We start from the raw sequence: 8,812 nt of genomic DNA, 5'->3' as shown, positions 1-8,812 counted from the left end.
GCAAGATTCTCAAGATCTTTCAAGTATCTTTTGAGATTTTCATCTCTTAGATCTTGGTCCGAGCTGAATGATGATCTAGAACCAACAAAAGAATTTCTTCTTTCTTTGATCAAAGGTTGGTCAAAGGAAATCTTAACAGTACCATCAAGATACTGATGGATATAACTAAGATCTGGGTCTTGGGAAGGAACTTCTATTCGAGAAAGTTCTTGTTTAAGGACCCATTCTTCTGGGAGATTTACATCTTTCCAGAAGAGCATCTTAGGTGTTCTAATGTTGGCGTCTGAGGCTGAACTATACATCAGAAGGGTCTCATTTTTTAGAGACTTAATCTTAGCCTTTGGCTCAAGGCTAGTGCTTAAGACTCTGTAATAAATACAGTAAACTAAGGCCATTGGTCTGCTACCTTCAACCATATCAAAACTAGAGGTTTGGATGTTTAAAGTTAGAACAAACAACATATTTTTATCAAATAAATCAACAGTTAAATCAGGATAGCAATTAAAATGAACAGGTCCATCTATCAGAGAAGTTTGAACTAGTCCTAAAACACTGTCATCAAACTTTTTAAATCTGCCATCAGTTAAGTATAAAAAAACAGAAGCATTAATACCCTCCTAATTAAAGGTCGGATAGCAACTTGAACAGAAGCAATATGCATAAATTTGAAACCTTTTTCTTGAAAAAAAATTTAATCATTTTCTTTTGAAATAAAACACATTGTTCATGTGTTTTGGAAACGGAAAAAGTTTGTTCTATGGTTTTCACCTGTAACAAACTTTTAAACTTTATTTAAAGCCAAGTTCTAGAATAAAGAGAATCAATTTTAATCTTTGGCAAATGCAATTGATCAGAAATTTTTCAAGTGAAACTAAGGCCATTAATCTGATTTGCCAAAGATTAAAATTGACTTGCCCATAAAAGTGGAATCAAGTGAAGATCGGAAAGAGATGAAGATAAAGAGTTCAAAGATTAATGACAAGATTTAAATATGAGCAGAATATGTGGAGGCTCAGCCTTCCAATGCATGCAATGCCAAATATGAAAATTAAACTTGAAATAAACTGTCAAAATATTATTAATGAAAGTAAACAAACTTACAAGTTTTAGATAAACAAAAGGAGGAGAAGAGAAAGGGAATTATAAGCTTGAAATAAATTAGGAATTGGAAGCAGTTCTTGCTGAAGGTGTGTTCGGCTAGAAAGTTCTGCTAAACAAATGAAACTAAGTGTCCTTTTATAAGTGAAGGAACCGCTTTTACAAATAGTAAAATCCCATGAATTACGGGATAAATAGTGAAAGTGAATAGTGACTTTTTATTGACTTTTTACTATTCAACTCTCAAAACCATTTCTCTCGCCGAAAGTAGATTTGTCTTCTTCCGTCAAAAGTGAAATCATTTTTCTACACCGAAAGCGTTTCTATCTTCTTTGTGCCTAAAGTTGAATAAACCATCTTTCCGCCTCTCCAAAGCTAAGTCATGGCCGAAAGGTGAAAACAGACAGTGCTGGAGTCTTTTTAGTCTTCAGTACTGTAAACAATTAGGCATTGCTTAATTATCTCCCAGGCGAGGGGGATAATCTTCATAGTCATGTCTGAAAATATTGCTGTAAGGATCAGAGCCCGTTAAAGAAGCCTCTGATTCTTTAGCTGAATCGTCATTGTTGTTCTCATCCTCAATGGATTTTTTCAGTTTGATTAAATCTTTCTTCTTCAACTTGTCTAAGGGAGACTTTTTTTTTTTTTTTGAAGAAGTTAAATCTTGTGAAGTAGTTGAATTTTTCTTCTAGGCTGAAGATGATTTATTCTTAGATGAAGAATTCTGAGAATCTGAAACTTGATTACTTGAACTTGGGATGATTGGATATGTAATCAAAGCTTGCGTTGAAACCTGTGAAGGGGAAGGAAATTCCTCTTTGCTTTTGAGGTTAGTCACTGCAAGAGGAAAATCTTCTTAAACATAAGAAATAATGTCATCTGAGTGAGAAACTTTGTCCCACCATTTGACAAAATATTGGCGAACCAAGATGTCATCATTCTTTGCATAATTCCATTTACAAATCCAATGAGTCTTGTATATGGCACAGAAATGAAGTAAAGAGGGAAGTTTGGCATCTCTCCCTTTTATTTTGGGTGCATTTGAAATGGTAAAGTGTCTGATAGATGGTTGAAGGCTATCATGGAAAATATCATAAATAAGGCCAAAGAAATGCCACCATTTTTGGAATCATAAAGGAAAATTATGTTTGAACTTCTTGTCAAAATTAAAGAACCAAGAGTGCTGCATATAAGGGGTTTGAAAAAGAGGAAACCTTAACCAGGTCTCAATATAATCATAATAATTATACTGAGATTCGGTTTCCTTGATTGTTTTGAGGGTAGAAGGATGGGTGTCCCATTCTTCTTTGGTCAAAACATAAATCAGATAACAATTGTGAAAGATGATCTTTGAGGGATCAACTTTACAAAAAATAGGTTTAATTGAAATGGAACCTGTGCGAACTAAGATTCCAAGGTAAAAAGGGAGGGTTTTTGTTCGATTTTTCGGGATTTAGTGAAAGCCTCAGGGAAAATAGTCAGAAGGAATTTGGAATAGATCGGTCTTTATTGATTTCTCAATATAAAATAGATTTTGGAACCAAGATTTTTTGAAATATTCTGCCTTGTTGATAGAGGGAAGTCTCTTTTGCTAGTTCTAGGTCATTATTCAGCTCGGACCAAGATCTAAGAGATGAAAATCTCAAAAGATACTTGAAGGATCGTGAGAATCTTGCTCGTCCTATCATGATTAGGGAACTTCACCCAAAAGAAGAACCCTCCGACCAAGAACTAAAGTTGAAAGGAATTTCAACTGAATCCCAAGTTACCTCTGCTTATTATTCAACCAAAAATGATATTAAATCCAAAGATAAATCCATAAAGGAAGAAGTACAGGGAGAAGAAGAATCTCTATCTCCAACAGCTTCTGATATGGTTGCTCCTGTCCATCCCTCATTAATGGTATTGGACAAAGCACTTGAAATTGATATGATTAATCTGTTTGCTGATTTTAACTCTGCTAAAAATTGTGATAAGCGAAAAACTTATCATGCGATCAACCTTTTCAATTCTTGAGAAACAAAAGATTCGAAGAGAATGAAAGAAAAAGATGTATAAACTTAACAAACACATCTTATTCTGGCAAGTTCGGGTTTTTCAACTTGAAGACCCTGAAATTCTTTTTCGAGTAAATTTATTTTCTGGACTAAGAAATTATCAGATAGAAATATCATCATCAGAATCATTCCAAGTATGCACAGAAAAAAGATAATTAAAATTAACCCCTGGGCTGTTTCTATCTATTGTAGAAATAGAGGGTTTTTCTTACTTAACTTGAGCAAGCACTTGATCAATTTTACTCAAAGTACTGGCTGATCCGAGATGGATTTTTGGCCTGTTCTCTGGTAAAATAATCAAAGGTTTTTCAACCATTTTCAAACTTGTTGAAGCAGGTTTTTCAAAAACAGGTTTTTCAACTTTATCCTTTATACGGTCGAGTTGTTGACCAATTGTATGAAGGGTCTGGTTGACAAAATTGTTTTATTCGATAATCTTTTTTGTTTTAGTCAAAACATTAATTTTCATTCGGACCTTTTGGTACATATATATAAATATAGGTACATATATATAAGATATAAATAATTACTAGCTAATGTCATAGGGGAATATTTCGGTTTGACTCCAGTACTAATCCACACTACAACTATTTTGACTTTTTATACTAAAAACTCCTTTTCTCTGAAAGCATCACAAAAAGTTAACAAAATTTTTCTGGTGTTCAAACCACACGAACAAATAGGAGAAATCTTTTGTCCACGAAGGAATTTTACAAAGTAAACTCATGAAATGTGGTTTAATATGGTATGTCAAATTATAATAATGTTACTTATAGTATAAAGCAAGTCTAACATATCATATTAAATCATATCAATTTGTGAACTTAATACTTAATTTGTGAAATGAAAATGATTTCTTTGTGGCTATAACACTACTCTTCAAATAATACTTTTTATAGCACTTTTCCATTACCAAAAAAATTCTCGTACTTTTTTGCTTTAGAATTGTCTAAGTAATTAATTTTAACTTATTACCATTATTACCATTCTAATGTTTTACCATAGTATTTGACTGAAGTTGATCTATTTAATTCGAATGTAATTAAATTGTGTTGAAACGTTATTTTTACGTTCAAATGCAAATTTCAATGGACTTGATGTGTGTTAGTTTGCAGGAAAGATTTAATTCATCATCAATTTGAATTTATTCAAATTAATGTTGGAATGACATTGAATTGTATTTGAAAGTTATTTTTGCATTCAAACATATTACCATTTAACATTCGAATGGCTTATATTAAGTTTCAACCTATTTGAATTGTATATGAATGTGTTATAATTAACATTCAAACATATTATAATTAATGTTTAAGCAATATATGTTTGATTTACATGTGCTTGAAGTGGATTCAAATGTCATTTGATCGCTTGAACATTTTCAATCTTCATCATCAATTATGAAGATTGAATCAATTATAAACAATTAATTATAAAATTAATCATTGGATGTTGTAACACATTCTTGTGATTTGTATGAGATAATAGAAACCCTCTCCATCTAGAGCACCTTGCCCACAAGGTATGGGTAGGTGTCCTTCAACTGCGAGTAGATCTCCTAGGTGGCTTCGTTTTCAACTTTTCCTTGACAACGGGCTAGCACTTCAACCCATGCTTCATTTTTCACCTTTGATAGATGCCAACCCAAGATCTATTCATGTTTAGGCTTCAAGGCCCATTTCTCGTCCATTGGTGACAGTACAGGTATGGCCATGACCCTTGATCCCAATTTCTTTTTTAGTTGTGATACATGGAATGTTGGATGCATGTGTGATGTTGGTAGGGGGTTTAATCTGTATGCTACCTTGCCAATCTTGTTCAAAATTTCAAAGAGACCAAAGAACCTAGATGATAGCTTAAGATTGTGTCGGTTAGAGACTGTAACCCGGTGGTTGGGTTGCAATTGAAGATGCACCCAACCCCCCACTTGGAAATCTCGTTCCTTTCTTATGAGACCTGCATATTTCCTCATACAATCTTGAGCGCCATGAACGCTGTGGCATAGGATCTTGATCATGTTGTCTCTATTCCTTAGGTTGTTCTCCACAGTGTCTAGTTTTGCAGTGCCTTGGGTGTAGCTGAGTAGCCTTGGGGTTGGAAACATACAGGGCTTCAAAAGAGGTGAACTTGGTCAAGGTGTGGGAGGTGGTGTTATACCACCACTCAGCTAGAGGGATCTACATTGACCAGTCCCTTGGTCTATCCCCTGATAAGCATCTCAAATAATTCTCTATGGCCATATTGACTGCCTCAGTCTAACCATAAGGATGATAGGTTGTGCTCATGTGCATCTGTACACCTTGTAGCTTAAAGAATTCCTGCCAAAAGTTGTTGGTGAAAGTGGGGTCTTGGTTAGACACCATAGAAGCAGGCAATCCATGTAGCTTAAATACATGCGTCCAAGGTTGTTTGGGTATAGGTAAGGGCTGTAACAGCCCACTAGGTAAGGTGTTGTCGACTTTGACCCTTTGGCACAAATCACAATTTCTTTTAAATTGTTTCACATCCCTTTTTATCCCAGCCCAATAAAACTCTCTTCTCACTCAATGTATGGTTTTGTCATACCCCAAGTGACCTCCCCATAGTTTACTGTGCATCAACTCCAAAAGTTTAGTCTTAAATCCTCCCTATTCAGGTATGCAAAGTCGATTCTTGTATAGTAGTTACTCTCCTCTTAGGTTGTAATCTACTGGTTGCTGGTTGTTTTAATCTTGTGTGGTGATGTTCTGCAACAGTTCATGCTCCTTGTATACTACCTTAAGTTCTTTAACCTAGTCCATTGTGGGAAAAGTAATGAGGGACATGGAACACTCTTCCTCAGTCCCCTTCATCGAAAAAGTATCTGTCACCCTGTTTTTCACTCCCTTTTTATATTTCACAATGAAATCATACCCCAACTGTTTGGTTATCCACTTTTGTTGTATTGGGGTGCCTACTTTCTGATTCAACAAATATTTTAAGCTTTGATGGTCAGATTTCACTACAATCTTTGACCCACTAAGTAGGGTCGCCACTTCATCACTGTTGTAACTAGAGTGCACAACTCCTTCTCAGAGGTGGACATCATTAATGCCACTCACCTTCAAGGCTTGGCTGAAGAAAGCTAAGGGTTTCTCTCTTTGCATTAAAAGTGCCTCCATTGCAACACCTAAAGCATCACATTATATGGTGAATAAAAGTAGGTTAGTCAAGCACTGGGATTGGGTTAGAACCTTCTTCAGCTTCTAAAAAGATTCCTTAGCAGCATCAGTCTAATGAAAATTGTTCTTCTTGAGCATTTTAGTAAGGGTGCAGTGATGCCTCCATACTCCTTAATAAATTTCCAGTAATAGCTGATTAATCCCAAAAAGTTTCTTAAAGGCTTGAAGTGAGTTAGGTTGAGCCCATTCCTTCGTAGCGTTCAACTGTTCTAGGTTGGCCTTAACTCCTTGGGATGAAATCAAGTGGCCCAAGTATGAGATTTCTCAACAACCAAATCTGCACTTGAACTTTTTTGCATAGAGCTGGTGTTGATAGAGCTATGTTAGGTGGCCCACATGCTCCTATTCATTCCCGCTGTACACTAAAATTTCATAAAAGAAAAACAAGTACAAATTTTTTCAGAAATCCCGAAATACCTCATTCATAAGGTTTTGGAACATAGATAGGCAATAATTCATAATGACCTTCATGAGTTCTAAAGGTTGTTTTGGGTTCTTAGGGTTTAACTCTAATTTGATGATAGCCAAATCTCAAGTCCAACTTAGAAAATATTAAGGCCCCATTAAGCTTGTTCAGCAACTTTCTACCATCGGTATTGGCAATCTATCTCTTACTGTAGCATTGTTCAGACGCCGATAAACTACACACAATCTCCATGTGCCATCCGCCTTCCTTACCAATAATATCAGGACAGAATATAGGTTTTGGCTAGGTTGTATATTGTGCAGCAGCTCCTTCACTATCTTCTATATTTAATCTTTCTAAAAATAAGGATATCTATAGGGTGCTATCGAGATGGGTTTTGTGTTTGGGTTAGGGTAATGGCATGATCGTGAGATATAGGTGGGGTTGCCACCTTAGGTTCAGCAAATACATCAACATAATCTTCTAATCGGGCATAAACTACAACTAATGTGATTTGGTTGTTATTTTGTTCACTCTTCAATCATTTGTAAAATCACTCCCTTTTTTCCAACTTGTTACATTTATTCAAAAGGCCCTCTTTAACCAATTTTGATGTTGCTAGTCCCTTTAAAGCCACTGTTTGTCCCTTGTAATCAAAGCTCGTGGTCGATTTCTCAAAATTCTAGAGAATTTGGCCTAATTCTCTCAACCATTGTATTCCTAACATCATGTTATACATTCACCCTATCACATTTCCCTTCACTTGGAATTTATTCCCCACTCGCCACTCAAACCTTTAACTTTTCTGTAACACCCCCTTCTAGCAAGCTAGGGATGTTATGTATTTTCATAAGTAATAACAAGCAAGAGATATCATGTTTTAATCAAATAAATATTTAGTTCATAAAAATAATTATTAATTAAAACATGCTTTGAGAAAATATAATTGAGGTCTGAATTGAACTTATCTGACATAAAATTAACTAAAAAGTCTAGAATTAAATCAAACTGCTCCCTCTAAGCTTAGCCCGCCTGCTCGTACTTATCATCCCACCTAGGTGGTTAAAAATATAAAACAAACTAAAATGAGTCGATGACTTAATAAGAAACTCATCATAATATAAACATACTTAACATAACATTTTTCATAAAATATTTCATGTTGAGAATTAAAATCTTGACTATTCATAAATATGCTGATAATGTGCATGATTTGAAAATAACTCATAGTAATGCTTCTGGATTTTCTCTTTATAACTCGTCACCTATAAGAAGTACTAAACGTCACAAAAGTTTTTAAAAATCATGTTATAATATTCTATTTACTTAATTTGACACTAGGGAATTTAATTTAATAAATATTCAGTTATATATATTAATATCATATCTTAACTTTCAAATTATAATTGAGGAGGGAATATATTTTAAGTTCATTAAATATTCTCTGTAAAATAAAGTTTTTGACTGACATATTTGTTCAATTACAACTAAACCCAAATTAAAATGTTAGGCCCAGCCCAACTTTAAATAATTTATGTAAAAGTTAAATCATGTCCAACACAAATAAGGGAATAATGTAAGGGTAGTGATAGAGTTACCACTCTATTACCACCCATCTACCACTCAAATGCATTTCAAATTTTTTTTATTTTCTTTTAAGTATTTTTTTAACATCCTTAATCATTAAAAAAATTTAAAAAAATATATAATGTTATTAATACTCACTTCCTTAATCATTAAGTAAAATAAAGAATTAAAAAAAATCAAATACAAAAAGAGTAGTAGATAAGTTGTAGTTGAGTAGTAATAATATCATTTTCCATAATGTAATGACACAATGGTTATCATTGGTTATCAAATAAGGGAAATAATGTAATGACACAACAATTTAGAAATGGGCGGCATCTACTTCATGGAAAGTGAAAAATACTTTATTAGAAAAAGGAAAAGCCATCATTTTGCTTAATTGTCTGGTAGTGTACACATCTCATAATGGAAAATTCTATTCCTAGGCGGTTTTATGAGAACACACCACACCCTCTAATGTGGCAAAC

This window comes from Carya illinoinensis, chromosome 11, assembly GCF_018687715.1.
Source record: "Carya illinoinensis cultivar Pawnee chromosome 11, C.illinoinensisPawnee_v1, whole genome shotgun sequence".
Taxonomy (NCBI): Eukaryota; Viridiplantae; Streptophyta; class Magnoliopsida; order Fagales; family Juglandaceae; genus Carya; species Carya illinoinensis.
Note: the sequence above shows the minus strand (reverse complement) of the source record.